An 18,248-nucleotide genomic window follows, 5' to 3' on the forward strand; every position below is an offset into this window, starting at 1 on the left:
ATTTTACACAACCTACAATCTACTTTATGGCATGTTTTAGCTGCAAGACTTTTCCCACGTTCTCCATCTAAACTAACGAAGTTCCCGCTGGACCGGAAGTGCGATTACAACGGAAGTGCTGATCAGGTGGAAAAAGAGGGAAAAGTGGGCGGAGTGGAATAAGGTCAATACTATTTGCAATTTGTTAAGAATTTATTAAATATAGTTTCCCAACAAAGGCAGTGTTGTACATCTATTTGTCGTCCTGACTGGGACCAGTCCCTCTATGATGTGTGAATGTGCATCAATAGGGGGCTGATACTAAAAAAAGTACCAGGAAGGTACAGCAAAAGGTCTCTGCACCGTGAAAACCCTTTGTCTATGGTCTTTTAAAAACAAAATTATTTTAAAAAATGCATTTAAAAATGTCAGTTTTTTCTGACTGCAGGTCAGGATAGTGAGCAGAGAATAAATATACATATTTTTTTATTTGATCCAAAATCCCTCGTTCACAAGCAGAAATATAGAATGACAACCCACCCTTATGATAACTACTTATGATACATAAGTAAATGCATGGACGAATGGATTTCCTTAAGGAACACCTTAAGGGTCTTCTTTGTACTTCCCTCCGCTCTCCGGCTCCGTACGTAAAAGTGCGTGTTCCGCGGGTGCTCCGTGCGTAAAAGTGCGTGTTCCGCGGCCGCTCCGTGCGCTCTAGGACCCGGGAGGCTGCGCTCTCTCGCTCTCCGCCGCTGCTGCAGAATAAGCATGGCCACATTTGTGTTCACTTTGCTCTGCTGCGCCGCTGCACTGACGGCCACGGTGCAGCTCTAGATCCCCGGGCTCCGCTCATCTTCGCCGGGGCAGGATACGTGCGGCAGTCCGGGTTACGTCTGATCATTCTCTACACTTCTAATCGGACTTTTACCACAAGGAATACCGAGTAGCACCAGTTTTCGCGCTTCCATTCACGTTTGAGAGTCTACGCCGCCACCTGGACGCGTTTTAGGAGCTGGATTTGCGGATAAAAGTTTGGTTATGGATGCGTGGCGCAGCGTGTAAGCGACAGAAACGTGACTTCACTTGTTTTATTGGAGAGGTAAGTGGAGCAGTGTTGCGTTGGTTTTGGAACGGTGCGTAATGCTGCTGTTTTCTGAATGAATCAAGATGATGCTCGGACACTCGCTGCAGTGTGTGCCGTGCGTAAAAGCGCGTTTACTCCACTGATCGCAATGTCTGTGGCTGCTGCAAAAGAAGTCACAATACGTACTCGTTTTCTGTGGCAGTATTGATTATAGATCAATTGTTTTAGCTTTAGAGACGCAAGTGCCCACGTCTTCTAAAAACGTGAAGTATTGGGAAGTACGGGTGAGTAAACCGTTAAAGTTAAATAGCCTGAATTGTATCGGTGTTTTGAGTACTTTCTGTTGAGTATTTGTTGAAGTTAGCGCTGCACAATATTGGAAATCATTGTGCTATTCGATATTCAAACAAACATTATGTTAATTATTATATCTTACTGTATTAATACTGTATTAAACTCGGAACAAGAAAAAGTTAAATTATATATGACTGAGGACCTCGGTGTTATTACAAATTATTTACGTTGTTGCAATATAAATTACTGCGTTACAGTGTCAATATTTGAAGTTCAATTTCATTTTTGCACGCCACATTCAGACTACGTCACTTGGCATAATGATATTTTTGTAAAATATAGTGTATACAGTAAAAAAAGACAACGGGACTGTTTGATGCTGCTCAATCAAAGTGCATTGGCATAGTTTATTTCTCTCTTAATGAATCAATGAAAAATAGAGACATTTCTAGTGCCAAAGTAGATCGCGACAGACAACTACGTGAGGCATGTGAAACGTGTAGTGGACAGAGGAGGAAGAGGAAGAGAGGGAAGAGGAGGAGAGGGAGGAAGAGGAGGAGGAGGAGGAAAGAGGAGGAGGAAAAAGAACTGGGGGAGAAGAAAGAAGAAGAGAGAGAAAATGAGAAGGTAAAAGAGGAGGAAGAGTAATAAGAGAAGAAGGAGGTGGAATAAAAGTAGAAACAGAAACAAGAGGAGAAAGAGAAGGAGGAGGTGGGAGCAGGTGCCTTCTGACCAGAGCTGTCCATCCTGGTGGTGCTGAAAGTTTGCAGACGCTGGTTTGTGGTGCAACAGCACATGGACGACAGGAGCAATGGAGCAGGTTAAATACAGGAGACATCAGCTGATGGACTTAAAGGAGCAGAGAGCAGCAGCCACATGTTTCTCTCTCTGTGTGTGTGTGTGTGTGTGTTTGTGTGTGTGTCTCTGTGCACAGTGGTGTGTGCGTCTCTGTGCACAGTGGTTTGTGCGTCTGTGCACAGTGGTGTGTATGTCTCTGTATGCTGTGGCGTGTGCGTCTCTGTACAGTGGTGTGTACGTCTCTGTATGCAGTAGCTTGTGCGTCTCTGTGCACAGTGGTGTGTGCGTCTCTGTGCACAGTGGTTTGTGCGTCTCTGTGCACAGTGGTGTGTACGTCTCTGTGCACAGTGGTGTGTGCGTCTCTGTGCGCAGTGGCGTGTACGTCTCTGTATGCAGTGGTGTGTGCGTCTCTGTAAACAGTGGTGTGTACGTCTCTGTGCACAGTGGTGTGTTCGTCTCTGTGCACAGTGGTGTGTGCGTCTCTGTGCGCTGTGGTGTGTGCGTCTCTGTGCACAGTGGTGTGTACGTCTCTGTGCACAGTGGTATGTGCGTCTCTGTGCGCTGTGGTGTGTGCGTCTCTGTGCACAGTGGTGTGTGTGTGTGTGTGTGTGTGCGTGTGTGTGTTTCTCTGTGCACAGTGGTGTGTGTGTGTGTGTGTGTCTCTGTGCACAGTGGTATGTATGTCTCTGTGCACAGTGGTGTGTGTGTGAGTCTCTGTGCACAGTGGTATGTGTGTGTGTGTGTGTGTGTGTGTGTGCGTGCGTGTGTGTGTGTATCTGTGCACAGTGGTATGTATGTATCTGTGCACAGTGGTACATGCTTGGGTTTGTCAGAGTCAAGGATAGATATAAATAATTTGGAGGCTGTAAGATGCTCAGCGGTCTCATTTTGACCCTAAAAGCTGCTTTTACATTTTATCTGAAGAAAAACAGATTTGTGACTTCCTTTAATTCTCAGCTCAGGTAGTTGCTGTCTTTTTTCCTCCTCCAAACTATTTTTCAACTAAGCCAAGAGCTTGGAAAATTGGCTTTTTCATACTCAGCACCATGGTATTTGGATATATATATTTAAAAAAAACAAAAAACAAAAAAAAAAAACGGACCTGTAACTTTTTCTTCAGAGATGCAATATTTTTTTCAGACTTCCTGGTTAAACAAAGGTCAAACAAAATGTTCAGGAGTTCATAATTGCAAATTCATTCTTTCCACCCCAAGTTTATGCTGTGCTCTTGGGCAGTATACATAACCCTTTGCCTCCTGTGTAAGTGTGTTACTGTGGTGTGTGATGATCTGTGACTGGTTGCTGGTTCAAAAGAGAGTTTATTAGGACAGAATGATGACCACATCTCACTCAGGCTAATATAGATCAGCTTTGGCTAAAAACTTTTAAAATCAGTTTATTCCCAAATAGCCTTGTCTACTCTAGCAAAGATAAAGCATCAAATCTTCTGTGTTTTTGCTTATCCAATCACAGTTGCTAATTTGTGAAATTGTAGAAGCCAAAGGCAGAAGACATTTTCTCTTATTCCATTGAGAAAACTTCTCTCATTTTAGACTTACACAGTTTGGTGCTTTGTACACATTTCACCACTTCACGTTGCGTCATAAAATTTGTGTGGGCTTAATCTCTCATCTATCAGAACTTCTACATCTTACAAACCTGTATTCTTCCACACAGAGTCAGAACCATGAGTAAATTCCACCCTGGACCTCTCTCTTCTCTCCTGACAGTGTTATCGCAGCTAACGCAGTGTAAAACTCTTACTTTGGCTCCAGTAAAATGCCTGAGGTGCGCTTGTTTCCTCCCACCTTCCCCCAGGAGGGCTCACTAATTCTGGCCGAGCTGATGGGAGAGGTGGGGGTCCTGTGGTTCTGATCGGAGGTCTGGTGAACGCGAGCTGCAACACAAAAAAAGGAAAATCAATCGTTAAAATGTCTAGAGTTCAGAACAGTAATCCTGATGTAGTGCTACTGTTATCTAAATAAATGAAGCAGAGAAGCCTGACGATGGAATAGGATCTGCGGTACATCAATCACCAATCATTTATTTATTTGTTTATTTGACAGGGACAGTGTACATTAACTCTTTGCCTGCCAACGATACAAATATCTGTCTTAAGCTTAAGCTGTAGATGCAGCGGGGTTTATTCGTCTGCTTTACACATGTGCTTAGCTTTCTTTCTGATCGGATCTCCAGCAAAACTCAAATATTACTGTTTAGCAAGCGTTGGAGCAGATTTTTTATAATTTACAATCTAGTAAAAGCCTGATATGATATTGGATCTGAGTTTGGGCAAGAGGAGTGGGACATGACCATAGGTGAGGGTAGGAACGTAGATTGACCGGTAAATAGAGAGCTTTGCCTTTCAACTCAGCTTCTTCTTCACCACAACAGTCCGATGCAGCGACTGCATCACTGCAGCCGCTGCACCGATCCGCCTGTCAATCTCACGCTCCATCCTTCCCTCACTCGTGAACAAGACCCCGAGATACTTGAACTCCTCCACTTGGGGCAAGGACTCCCAACCCACCTGGAGAGGGCAAGCCACCTTTTTCCGGTTGAGAACCATGGCCTCAGATTTGGAGGTACTGATTCTCATACCAGCTGCTTCACTCTCAGCTGCAAACTGTCCCAGTGCAAGTTGCAACAAAAAGGGACAATTCACGTGTGCCCTTGTTGTCTCGGATGCTGCTTTTGTTCGTTTGAAGTTTTAAGAAAGACCATCTTTAGTTTATGTATTTGGGATAGGGACAGTGCACAATATACATAAACCTTAGCAGGAGAGATGCATTATAGCAAGTTGTAGCTCAAGTACTCATTTCCACCTATCATTCCTGGGCAGCTGATGTTATTAAGTCCCACTGAGATGTAACATCATCTTTGATTAGCTCTTTTTACCACATAGAGATATATATATATCATCCTAAATACTTTATTTATTTAATTGCGGTTGCACAAATCTTCATTAATATTGTTATTCTTTATTTTTCTATGTTTATTAAATTTTTTCTCAAAAATGCCTCAAAATGCTTCGATGATGATGAAAACTCATACATTTCTTTTGGTGTACAGCATTTTTTTAATCCTGCGGCACAAAGTTTTCTGTGGTGCAGTGAAGAATTTAGAAAACAATCTTGTCTTGTCTTTTGTGAACAGGGCTGGCAGGGAAATAAAGCTTGCTCTAAGAAACTAAAATTGTCTCCCTAAAAGCAATATTGATTAAACAAGAAAATATCCAACATGATACTACAACAGTGAAAAAATACATGAAAGCATATTAAAATAACAGTGTGTAATAGCAATATACTATCAAAGAGAGGAATAATAAAGCCAAACTGTAAACTATTTCAAAAGGAACCATGAAAACAGAGGAAAAAAAACAGAAAAGCAGTAAGGGGAGGACAAGGCAGATTTAGCAGATTAATGTTGGCATTTCTGATTTGCTGTGAACCATGTTTTAAATCATTTTTGAAAAGACTGTCAGAGGGCAGCGCTCTGATGTTTCTGAGGAACAACAAAGTCTCCCTGGGCTGCCGCTTTAACCCGATGTGTGGGGTCTCTTCTGCTACGTTCACACCACGGCTCCTGAGATCCCTAGTTGGACGCCTGTGTATCTTGAAGACAGGTTTTTGAAGAGTTTTTGTTATTCCCGGTGTGGCTGATCTCTTGGTGTGATGGAGGACCAGGTATAGAGAGTGGCTTTGCTTTACACAAGGCCACAATCAATTTCTCATCCATTTTTGCTGGTACAGGGTTTGATTTGGTCCTTCTTCTGGATAACGAAACGCGTGATTTGTGCTCCAAAAATGCTGGACACATGAATAAATGAGTATAAACTTAAACTTAGCGCCTTTATGCCGTGGATACCATAACACCGACAAACTGCTTAAGTAGAGGAGATGACAAACCACCTTATACATTAGACCTGTTTAGGAGATGTTTATGTTAAATTGTGCAATAGTGATATTTCAATGCTTTTTATCCAGTCTCTTAGACATATTATGCTTTTTTCAGGCCCTTAATAATAAACTGGAACATAACATAACTACGGTCAACAACATACTGTATTTGCAATGTACTTATGTAAACACAGAACATTTTTTAAATAAATACTTATGCACTCCCTCCCAAATTCAATGCCTATAAATAAATGTGGCTCCCTCATTCCAACATACATTACCGTGGTTTCATTATATTGTTGATTGTAACTGGCTATACAACAATCTGTAGTGCTGTAAGGTATTTACTTCCATCATATTTGTAACACTCTGAACTCAAGTCGTCCTCACTGCTGGTGTAGGTGTCCGTATGCAGCGCAGGCCCTCGTCTTTTGTTGAGTGGTTGAGAATAGAAGTGTTGTGGGCAGCGCGGCTCTCTCTCATTGATTTGGTTTCCCAGAGAGAAGTGCGTTTCATCTACTGGCCCTTTGTCTGGTCGGAGAGATGGAGAGACGGCGGAGAGGTGGAGGAAAGATAGAGAAGAGACTGTATGTGGCAAGAGGTGGAGGAGAGCTGCAGGAGCTGAGGAGGAGGTTTAACTTTGATCAATTCTCTGCTTTCACCGGCACTATTTGTGAGACTGTGAGACAGAAGTCTAAGCACTGTACATGTAACACATCATTTCTGAACAGCAATATACTGATCACGGGTTTCAGTCACGGGACTCATTAGTTGTCGTCACAGTTTTGAGGGTGTCACTGTAAGTAGAAGCCTTTCTCCACTGTTAGATAGTAAAAAAAAATAGCACATTTCACTGAAAACGAAAAGGGGCCATACTTCAAGCAGACAAAAGTTTGGGGTTTTGATCCTTATCTACTGCAGACGAGTTGCTGACACTTAAATGCAGCAAAAACTTGCCACAACTAACTTTGCAGACATTTTATCTAAGCTTCCTCGTCCACAGCAGCTCTGAAAGCTTGATAAAGTACGCACTTTGTGTCTGATCCTTCAATACAGCACTTGGACAGCAGGAAATGAGACAGGAAACGTTAGGTCTGTAAGTAAATAACTGGTATGTCTTGAAGAAAAAGCACCATTTGCAGATTCAAAGTTCCAAATAAAAGATCTTTAACAACAACCACAACAACAAATCACTCAAGTCATTAGATTCAAAGATGCTCAGGGACACAGCTCCAGGAACCAAATAACCTCCGCCTGAGGAAAAACAGGAATCAAACTTACCAATAGATCAGAGGATGAAAGGTAAGAGGGCTGAATAACTGGTTCTTTACCGCAACAGAAAATGGACGAACTGGCAGTGGCAAAGTGGAGTTGTCTCGTCGGACTGATGAGGTACAAGTGGACAGCAAGCCAACCAGCAGGCAGGAGGAGACACACCAACGACACAAGGAGGGTAGAGAACATGAGGAACAGGGAGGAGCCAATCCAGGTTCCTCACAACAATAACGTTTATTAGCATGGCCACATGATGAAAGCGGTGGTTTCATGTGTAAAAAATGTCTCTTGAAACTGTGGAGTTTAGTCTGACTTCTCAGCGTCCACTGGTTCCTCATCAAATGTATTTACAAAGCACATTTATTAACAGCCAGAGCTTACAGGACGTACACAAAACAACATTCAACAAGATAAAAAAGTGTGTCTTGAGCAAGGATTGAAAGTGCTCGAGTGATTGTGCAGTTCTGATGTGCAAAGTGTTCCACGATTTAGAAAAGGCCCTGTGTCCTCTGGTCTTAAGCCTCCTGATGGCACTAATCCATATTTGGAGACAAACTGGAGATGTTTTAGAAGAATAATCCTTTCTTTTGAGTTTTTGTTGGTAAAAATCACAGCGCGGCGGCAGACGGCAGAGTGGCTACTCACTTCAAAGAGAATTATAATGACGCAATATGGATTTGTAAGAGCTTTTAACTGTTTAAAACTGTCCACATGACTACCTTTGAAACTTTTTTCACGACTGATCACTCCTGGATGAATGAGGGGCTATACCAGCTTGTGTTATAATGGTTTTCCCATTCTCATTTACCCACACAAAGTTGTACACATTTGAGCAATCTTTTAATATTCATATATAAATAAAAATGCCAAACGTGAAAATATTTGGGTCATATGTATCTGACAAATGATCTGAAAGAGTCTGGGGACAAAACTTTGAATAAGGGTTTTATGATCACATACTGATACTTCCTCCCATCCATCCATCCATCCATCTAGCCATCTTCTTCTGTTTATTTGGGGCCGGGTCGCGGGGGCAGCAGTCTTTACCTCATAGGGTCTTTAAATTGTTTGGTAGCTATTAAGGCATTAAAGCTGTGTCTCTGATCCAGCCGCAGTAATCAGTAAGGATAAAGGCGACGTGAGGACCATTCCGGGGCCCTCTTGTTAGCGGAATGTGCCTTGTCTCCACTCTCTCTAAATCTCTCTAATCCCTGTATGATATGCCTCCACGCCACATCTGGGCCGACATGTGTGTGTGTGTGGGGTGCAAGAGTAATACCTTCTATCTAACAGGATTAAACATGTTTGGAGACGAGACGGCAGCAGAAAATGAATAAGACATTACAGACGGTCTGGAAAACCAACAACGCTGACAAACGTGGGAATGAAGGCGATGGGAAGGCACGCGGGCCCAGCGGGTAAATCCCCCAGTGAACAGGACGGGGTAATGAGTCTGAGGCGAGAGACCGCTGACAGAGAGAAAGGAGAAAATCATTCATATTCATAATGTAATAATACAATTGTTATACTGTTGTGGATGTTATATTATGATTAATTATTTTGTAATATCGTCCTGTCCTACAAATCCATTGGAATCATCTTTGGCAAGGAAAGATGTTGGAGTTGTTTTTTTTAAATAAGATAAGAAATAGATAATCCACAAGTGTCTCCTTCAAGTGAATTATTTATTTATATATTTATATTTACAGATATTTCACACCTGAGATCAGTTTTGATTACATATTCCCTCGACTTGTGTGCAGTTTTGATGGCACCTTCTCCCTGATGGCATCAACTCAAATAACTAATATAATTGTGAAATTTGTGATTGTATATAACTCATCTTTAACTTGATACAACTCTATTTTGAAAAAAAACAATACTACATTTTTGAAAAACCGGAGTGAAATAAAATACAACAAAAAAGCATGACTTCACTATTGACAGTTAACTGGTCCATTGAGCTCCCGACATCCCCTCTAGGCTGCACGACAACATACAGCAGAGGTGGAGCAGATGACACGAGAGGTTATGATCTCCTCCATCTCCCTCAGCCCGCCGAAACTCGATTCCCCGGGGCCCCTCGGCACGGGCCCCGCTTTTATTGTCCATTTTTTGTCAATTTATCTTGTCCCTGTCCAGAACACGTGACAGAAATGTCCCGGACGAGCCCCCGGGCGGCCGACCCGAGCAGGTCTTTGGGCTTAGGTCATCGCCGCAGGGTGTCTCCAAGTCCCTTTTACTGACGGTGGTGCCCCCTGGAGGCTTTTGTCAGTCAACCGTGTGCTATTACTCTCATGTGGGGTAAGGGACAGTAATAATCTGACGAGGGGGTGAGGAGGAGGAGGTTATTAGAAGGGGTGCTGGGGGTAGAGGGGGGCGTATGGTGTGAGTGATGAGCTGAAACAGAGAGGATCACTGGGGTGAAAAAGTAGTGTTTTGATGGGAGAAGCCTGGAGGCATGTTGTCCTCGGTGATGACATGTTGGACAGGCCTATTCATGGATTTCAGAGGGATGAAAATCTAGCACCGTTGGCAAAATATCACCAGTAGCACCAACATATCATAAATAAACAGGAAGCCAATGGCCTTTTAATTGGGTCCAGTCTGGAGTTTAGATTCTTGGCCCGAACCCTAAGATAATTATTTTGTTCCTTGGAAAACTTTTGTGCGGGAAACTACAGCTCCCACGCCTCTATCCTCTGCATAAAGACAGTGTGGTGTTAGGCCTGTGTAACTCTATGGGAGATTGAGTGTTTTAAAAAGAAATGTCCAAAATAGACAAACGTTGACCTTTCTCATGTCACGTTAATCTCATGGTTTAAAGTCCTTTCAATTGACGACAATCACGTCTTTTGAGTTGAATAAATAATGGCACCACATTCTGAGGCTGTTGTGAAAAAAATGATATCCCTTTTGTTTATTTGTTCTGACAGAGAAGATATCTGTGCCATTTTTTATTTCATGTGAATTGGCCCAGTAAATTCAGATATATGAACCATTAACCAGGTCAACTAATCAACTATTCTATCTGACAGTTAAGCAGCAAATTATATACTACTTAATATAGAATTCTAACCGGACCCCCAGGTCAGTTTTAAACAACAAAGATTCTAGAACTAACAGACTGTTCAACTATCTTTAACTATGAACAAAAGGATATCCTGCTCACATACAACACTGTCCAAACACACACACACCTTGTTTGATGTCAATACTTTTTTCACAGTGAAGATACAGCTGTGTTAGCCCAGCGCCTGTCCAAACATCTGACCAGGCACATTAACATAACCTGTCCGGGCCAAGTGCATTATGCGTTGTCTGCTTTTTGGACTACAGTGACTAGATGTGGTTAGAGCCAAAAACATGTCTGTAGTGGTATTTGGCTTCATTGGCGCTCTTTACTATAATCCTCTGAGCTCTGAGCCTCACAAAAACACTCAGACATCAAAGGTAGAAATCCCAAGGTCTTATTCAGTGTTGCTTGAATTGGGCGTCCTTTTAAGAGCTTTCCAGGGTGGAAAATAATTGTCAGTCTCGTTTGGTGTTTATAATAATAACTACATAATATAACAGTTTTAATAGCCTAAAAAAAGTATGAAGAAAGACTTAAATCATAATGATCAAATCATCTAGTAAGAATGATTTAGGCTTAATAACTACTGGATTAACCTCTTAATAAAGTAGTAACTAAGAATGAACCATAAAAAAGACATTTGTTCATGCCTTATCAAGCTGTAGTTATTTTCAAGTGATACAAAATATTCTTTTACTTTTTTAGATTCATACAATATTGAATGTAGTGGGTGAAGCATTTACTTATGACTCAGAGGGTAAACAGTTATACAACCCGGTATACTATGTCGTTTCAAGTGCTACCTACCATTTAGATTGCTACAAAGAAATACAAAAATACATTGCACATCACAAAGAAATGGAAAAAAGTCTATGTCAAGTGATATTTTTTGCAATTCTGTGGTAATATTTTGGTTCAAAACATGAGGCTGCTCCTGGAGAATGTGTGGCCCGCTGACAGTGCTCTGCGTGGGCTTAGTGTCGACCTGCAGATGGAGGGTCAGAGGTGAAGGTGCTGTCTGTACAAACCCCCCCTCCCCCCACCTCTCCCCGCCTCTCCTCCTTGTTCTCTCTTCCCTCTCTCCGTCTTCCTCCGCAGGACAAAGAGCGTCGCATCGCCAGGTAGAGATGAGGCGAGACCAGCGTTGCACGTTTGTTATTGATTTTACATTTATTGGTCATTACAGATGTCACAGTATCTAATCAAATCCAAGAAAAGATAAATATGCTTATACGACTCAATAAAAGGAGACATATTCTGTATTTTTGTATATTATGTATTAACTGCACAAAGTTGTGTTCAAGACCCCATTGTGCAAGATGGATAAGAATCATCGGATAAGAATCATCCCTTTCTAAATGATGACTTGAGCTTGTGATTAAACCATTGTTTTATCTAGTGATGCTAACTTATATGTTGACCGGGCAGACTTAGCAAAACAAAGCAAGTGCAAGTTAGCTAGAGCTGTTTCCTGTTCTGTTTATCCACACACGACACTCAGGTCCAAACTTAAAACATTATATTTCCAGTTCATAATGCATCTAACACACATTAAGTTAAGTGCAGGGAAGTGAAATAAATACTGGGTGACATTGAAGGATGGGACAAATGTAGAGAACACAATTCATGTTTTTCTTACTTTTTTTTTTCTTCCAACTTTCACATGAAAACAACAACATTGTTCAGTTCACACTTAAAGGTGTTTCATTATTTCATTGAATCCACAGATTTGTATGGGAACTTGTAACTTCAAAGGCCGTTTTCTCAAAATGCATTTTCCTCCCACAGACATAAAGACTTTAAAGTAGCACCTATACACACCAAAGTTTTGGAGTCTCGGACTGCACCAAATGATTTGTTCCAAATCCAGTTTAATAAATATGTTAAATATGTACTAAATAAGACATTCAAAATACCCTCATTTTTACATGCTTTTTGTATCTAATATGTCAACAAAATGAAGCAAGAAAGTCAAACTTGGCTCTATCAAGTTTTCATTCATTGTTTCATATGTGGCCTGGAAAATCCAGAGTGTTTACTCTGGTCACTGCGTTAATCTCGGCCTTTTCAGATGAGCGTAATTGGCAGGTGGATTAACCAATCATGGGACACCCATGGTCCATCCATATCAAAACAAACGTAAACACTTTGCGGATTTCTGCTGAATCAATGATTAACAAGACACTGATAATCTGAGGCCAGGGGCGTAGCTAGGATTTGGTTTGGCAGGGGGCGAGTGAGGGGAGGGGGCAGCAAGGAACAGCATCTGTGGTGGCACTCAAACATTAACAAAACTTTAAGCCATCTCTGCATTAATAATATTACCTTTGAAGAGGAAATTGGCCTATAACGTAGAAAGTGGGAGTTTGGGAGATTTTTTGCGGAAAATCACATCGATGCCTATGTTCTGCTGCATTTCTTGTTTTTGCCAATAACAATGGCAAAAAAAATTGGTGAAACCTCATGTGTCATGCCACATTGGCCTATGCTCAAAACCATCAAACCATTGCGAAAAGGTGCAATGGATTCTGTATCATTTGAGGGAGCGTTGATTGTGTAATGTTTTCATTTCATATTTAAGGAAGAACACCAGTCTTCTCCACAGTTAGCGCTGCAGCCCAAAGGTAGTATGATGAATTGATGACATTATGGCACAGCCAATTGCAATATTTACGCATTTGCCAGCATCTGTACTAACTTGGTCCACCGCTCACAACCAGCCAAAACCCTGTCAGTACAATAACTAATAATAACTCTGCTGTAACAACACAAGGAGAAAGCAAAGATCATAAGAGATCACATGGCACCGCTGTTCCAGCACGATGCACGGTGAGATTCACCACACATGCACACAGGGAACATGTTATGTCGCAATCACAAACTCATTTCACACCAGATTTATCTTTGGGCTCCACATATTTGCCTAAAACTAAAGAAAACAATCTTACCTTGCTTCTCCAGAGAACTGAACTGAGAACTGTTGTTTAGTCTCCAAAGTTTACTTTACTCCAAGTCTAATTGAGTCAGCTAAATGTCAAGACAAAAGGCTACACTTGTACCCTGTTAAGGCCCACTGTCCCTGATCAGGGATGGCTTGGGCTTTTGTTCCCATTAACTCCAATGGAAAAAGAGTTTTCTTAAGCTACAGCAACTATACATTGTGGGAAAGCTTAATGTTTACACTAAAATTGCAATTAAATTACAAATCCGATTGCCACTCTGCCCTTGACTGTATATAATATAAATTATTTCGGAGCGCCAAATAAAGTCTTGTTGTTTGTGGATTTGTGGAAGGAACTTTTCAACTCCATTACATCCATAAAAAATAACCAACAATAACACAGACAGTAAGTGTGATATAGTTTAATTAGCGGTTGAGCTATAAAGTCCTCCTGGTGCTACTCTGGCCCGTGTGGTATTGAGCGGTCTTATGTCCCCTTCAGCCTTTTTGTTGAGACGAGATGAGACGGAGAGAAAATACAAGCTACAGCATGAATAGATGAGAGTGAGAGCTTATTATGTGTATGCCATATGGCCAATGTATAAAAAGCCTTGTGCTGCTAATGCTGATAATGCGGCAGTATACTCGGTCCCTGTCATGCGGGGGGATGGTCACCTCATGCCATCACATGAGTACACGGCTGTGTTTAAAAAACCAAGTCGACTTTCTTCCGGGTTGAAAACCCCCAGTGTTTCACATCGCCGTAAAGCGGCCGTTTGGAGAGCTGCAGTTGACAATGGCAATTGTATCAAAATGGCCATGCAACGCTACCGCAGGGATACCTGCATATGTCACAGTTTAACAAAATGTAATTGCTGAAAGAAGTGGATGAAGACCTGGAGAATAAAGATTCCTCAAATATGCATGACTCTGAATACTACTAAATTGGTTAAATGATAAGGGGAAACAGTCCTAAGCTCCTAAAAGTTGATTTAGCATTATAGATCTCCATTAAGATTTTTCCTGTATTTTTATGTATTTTACTCTTTTACAATTGATTTTAATGTGTGATTGTTTATGCTTTTACTTTTTGTATGTGAATGTGCACTTTAAATTATGGATAGTGCGCTACAAATACATTCTGCTTGCTTGCTATTCCCCTGCACTGCCTTGTTTTAAGGCAAGACCCTACAAGCAAAACTTGTTACATCTTGACATTGACATCATTTAATCATTGACGTTTATGTAATTTATTGAAGTTTTCCCCCTGCAGTGTCTCACCTTCACATTGATTCAACCACAACACCTCCCACATACATTTGGCTGTCGGTCAGAACGGGCCATGTCTCAGCGGTTCCTAGACCTCACTGGTGTCCGTCAGAGCAGCGCTGACAGACGGAGTTCCTGCAGCGTTGTGGGCGGGGGCTGTCAAGGAGGAGGGGCCCTTGGGGAACACTCTGACAGCTCTGTAAACACATGTGTCCGCCCACCTGTCCACCGGGGGCAGCGTGGGGCACACTTCACCCGCTGTGGGGTCAGCAGAGTGGGACAGAGGTCGCGGGGAACATGACCATGGAGTTTGGTCCAGGGATCACCTGCTAATTGTTTTTTTTTTTTTTATGTCTTTTTTAGGTAGGAAAATCAAATGAGTAGATAGAAAAAAAGAAAGTCGAAAGAGAAATGTACATAAATAATAAGAGAGAGAAAGAGAATTGTAAGAGACTGCTCTGCCTGTTCTTTATAAAACTAAATTAAAATAACAACTTGATTAAAATACAATTAATGACAAGTTAGATTAGATTAGATTAGATTCAACTTTATTGTCATTGCACAGAGTACAGGTACTAAGACAATGAAATGCAGTTAGCATCAACCAGAAGTGCAAAACAGCAGTTAAAAGTGCAGAGTATGTAAAGTGAATCAGTGAATAAATACAGAATGTACAGTAGGGGGCAGTATGGGGTGTGAGCAGTTGTCCACAATCACTGTGTGTGTGTGTGGCAGTCTACAGTCTCTGTATGTGCATGTCTGTGTGTGTGTGTGTGTGGGGGGGGGGGGACATTGAGGTAGAGAGTTCAGCAGGATGACCGCTGCAGGGAGGAAGCTTTTCCTGAACCTGCTGGTCCGGGAACGGAGCACCCTGTAGCGCCTCCCGGAGGGGAGGAGGGCAAACAGTTGGTGGCTGGGGTGAGAGCTGTCTCTGACGATGCTGCGCGCCCTCCGCAGGCACCTCTTGCTCTGGACAGTCTCAATGGAGGGGAGTGAGGAACCTGTGATGCGTTGGGCAGTTTTCACCACCCTCTGGAGTGACTTCCGGTCCGCAGCAGAGCAGCTGCCATACCAAACTGAGACACAGTTGGTAAGGATGCTCTCGATGGTGCAGCGGTAAAAGTTCACCAAGATCAGAGGAGACAGGTGGGCCTTCTTCAACCTCCTCAGGAAGAAGAGACGCTGGTGTGCCTTCTTGACCAGGGTTGAGGTGTTGAGAGACCAAGAGAGATCCTCGGAGATGTGGACACCCAGGAACTTGAAGCTGGTGACACGCTCGACCTCCGTCCCGTCGATAAGGATGGGGGTGTGTGTGCCACTTCCTGAAGTCCACGATGAGCTCTTTGGTCTTCTTGGTATTGAGAGCCAGGTTGTTGGCGGCGCACCACATTGCCAGATGCTGAACCTCTTCTCTATACGCCGTCTCATCGTTGTTGCTGATGAGGCCAACCACCGTTGTGTCGTCTGCAAACTTGACAATGGTGTTAGAACCATGTACAGGTGTGCAGTCGTGGGTGAAGAGGGAGTAGAGGAGAGGACTCAGCACACAGCCCTGTGGGACACCGGTGTTCAGGATGAGTGTAGAGGAGGTGTGGTTTTCCAGTTTAACAAACTGGGGTCTGTTGGTTAGGAAGTCCAGAACCCAGTTGCAGAGGGAAGCATCGATACCCAGGTCACTGAGTTTGGTCATCAGTTTGGAGGGGATGATGGTGTTGAATGCTGAGCTAAAGTCAATGAACAGCATTCTCACATGGGTGTTGTTTTTGTCCAGGTGAGCAAGGGCGGAGTGTAGTGCCGTAGAGATGGCATCCTCCGTGCTCCTATTCTGGCGGTAGGCAAATTGGAAGGGGTCCAGTGTGGGTGGTAGGCAGGTTTTGAAGTTGATTGCTTTTCTATAGAGCTCTTGCTGCAGAGTGACTAAAGGATGTTTGTGAGAAGTACACGTTATTATAAAACCGTGTGATGTTTTGCTTGATCTAATGTGAAGCTGTTGAACCAGACAGAGGCTAATTCTCATGTCAATGTAACAAACACCCCAGAATCATTGGTTTAACTTTAGGGAGTGATTTTACAAAACATTCTATTATGCAAACAGTGTTTTGAAAAGTTTTTGTGATCTCGCTCAATAGATTCATAATTAATAGAATGCACAAAACACAATAGTAATAAAGATTTTGAATCATTCTCCAAATAAAAATCCAAATTGATGTTGAAATACATTTGTAGCTTCATAACTCGAGGCTTGTCTCACTATAGTCTATTCAGTTACAGAAATGCACTTCTCTTGACAATCGGGAGCTTTGTATATCTGGTAAAAGGCTGTTTTTCTTCTGTAATCCAAATCCCTGTGCTGAGTTAGCTCCGAGACACAAACACCTTTATAAACACAGGCGCATGCTCTGGTGAATGTCGACACGGAGACCTTAACACGCATGTGTGATTATCCCTCTGTGGCTCGCTGCCTCATCTTTTAATAGAGATTATTTTAGCGGCCAGTGGAAAAGTAGTTTTTCAACGAGAACTAGCATAGTTTTTCTTTTGAAAACAGCCCACACATATTCTACAGTTAGAGAGTTACAGAGATAGATAAAAAAACATTTTGAATCCTTTCTACAAGTTTACTACATTTTAAATGGCTTCAAATATTCAAGTATGTATTCAATTTCAGAGGGATTGTTTTATACTCTCTGGTTCAAGCGATAATAATATGAACAATACTTGCACTGAACATGTAGTACAGTGTTGTAAATACATTTAGCAGGACCTAACTGACACGAGACAGAGTGCCAGTTACTGACCTTAAATGTTGTGTTTGCTTTGGTTAAACATTTGGAGACAATCAGCGTCTCGTGGCCTGTAGTGTGGCTCTGGGCGGCTCCTGTAGTGTGGCTCTGGGCGGCTCCTCTAATGCTGTAACAGCTCCTCCCCCTGTAACAGAGACAGATGGGGGTGTCAGGCTGAGGCTCCCCCCGGACTCTTACCTCCTCTCTCCCCCCAAGCCCTTCTCCTCTCCTGGTCACACGCCTCTGTTCACTGTAAACTGCACATGTAGAAGCAGCCGACTGTGTTAGGATATCTGTCTACGTCAGGCTTCTACGTCAGCACCATGGACAGCGCCTCTAAACACACATGGGTCTGGACTGGGGATGGTTTATAGAGGGACAGTGTTTCTTTTTTCTTGTTTTATAATTAATCAAAATAGGCAAGTCACAGAAATCACAAAACCGTTAAAGACATAAAAGAGAAGATTGCAAAGAAAATCATTTCAGTCATATGTACAGCTAAACTAAAATAAACAAAAACAAATTAAACAGAAAAAGACACAGAGAGCAACGTGACAAAACAAAGGACAGAGCAAATTCCAGGGTCATTAAACATACATATGGTGCACATGTATTTGTATTAACCTGTTAAGCCTTTGTGTCTGCTTTTGTAGAAAAGAAAATTCCGTACGTATAATGGAAATGCCCATATGCCATTGACACTGGATGGCATCAACAGATTTAGCCGCATAAACAAATTATTCTGATAAAATGGCAAGTTCTGACACACAATGAACTTTAAATAAACATGTTCAAATCTTATTTCAATTTGACCAATTAAAAAGCTTCCCAATGATGTAGATTATAT

At 42.1% G+C, this 18,248-nt stretch overlaps 1 protein-coding gene across 1 annotated transcript in view; it reads left to right on the forward strand.

The window, feature by feature from the left end:
- The first annotated feature begins 868 nt into the window (after positions 1–868).
- The window catches only part of robo1 (roundabout, axon guidance receptor, homolog 1 (Drosophila)), a 429,020-nt gene continuing 411,640 nt past the window's right edge, over positions 869–18,248 (forward strand). Inside the window, exon 1 of the mRNA XM_072460422.1 lies at positions 869–1,081. The gene's annotated coding sequence lies outside the window, so the exon portion shown is untranslated. The remainder of the gene's footprint in view (positions 1,082–18,248) is intronic.

Source organism: Eucyclogobius newberryi, unplaced genomic scaffold, assembly GCF_026437365.1.
Source record: "Eucyclogobius newberryi isolate DKJ021-1_F unplaced genomic scaffold, fEucNew1.0.hap1 SCAF_10, whole genome shotgun sequence".
NCBI lineage: Eukaryota > Metazoa > Chordata > Actinopteri > Gobiiformes > Gobiidae > Eucyclogobius > Eucyclogobius newberryi.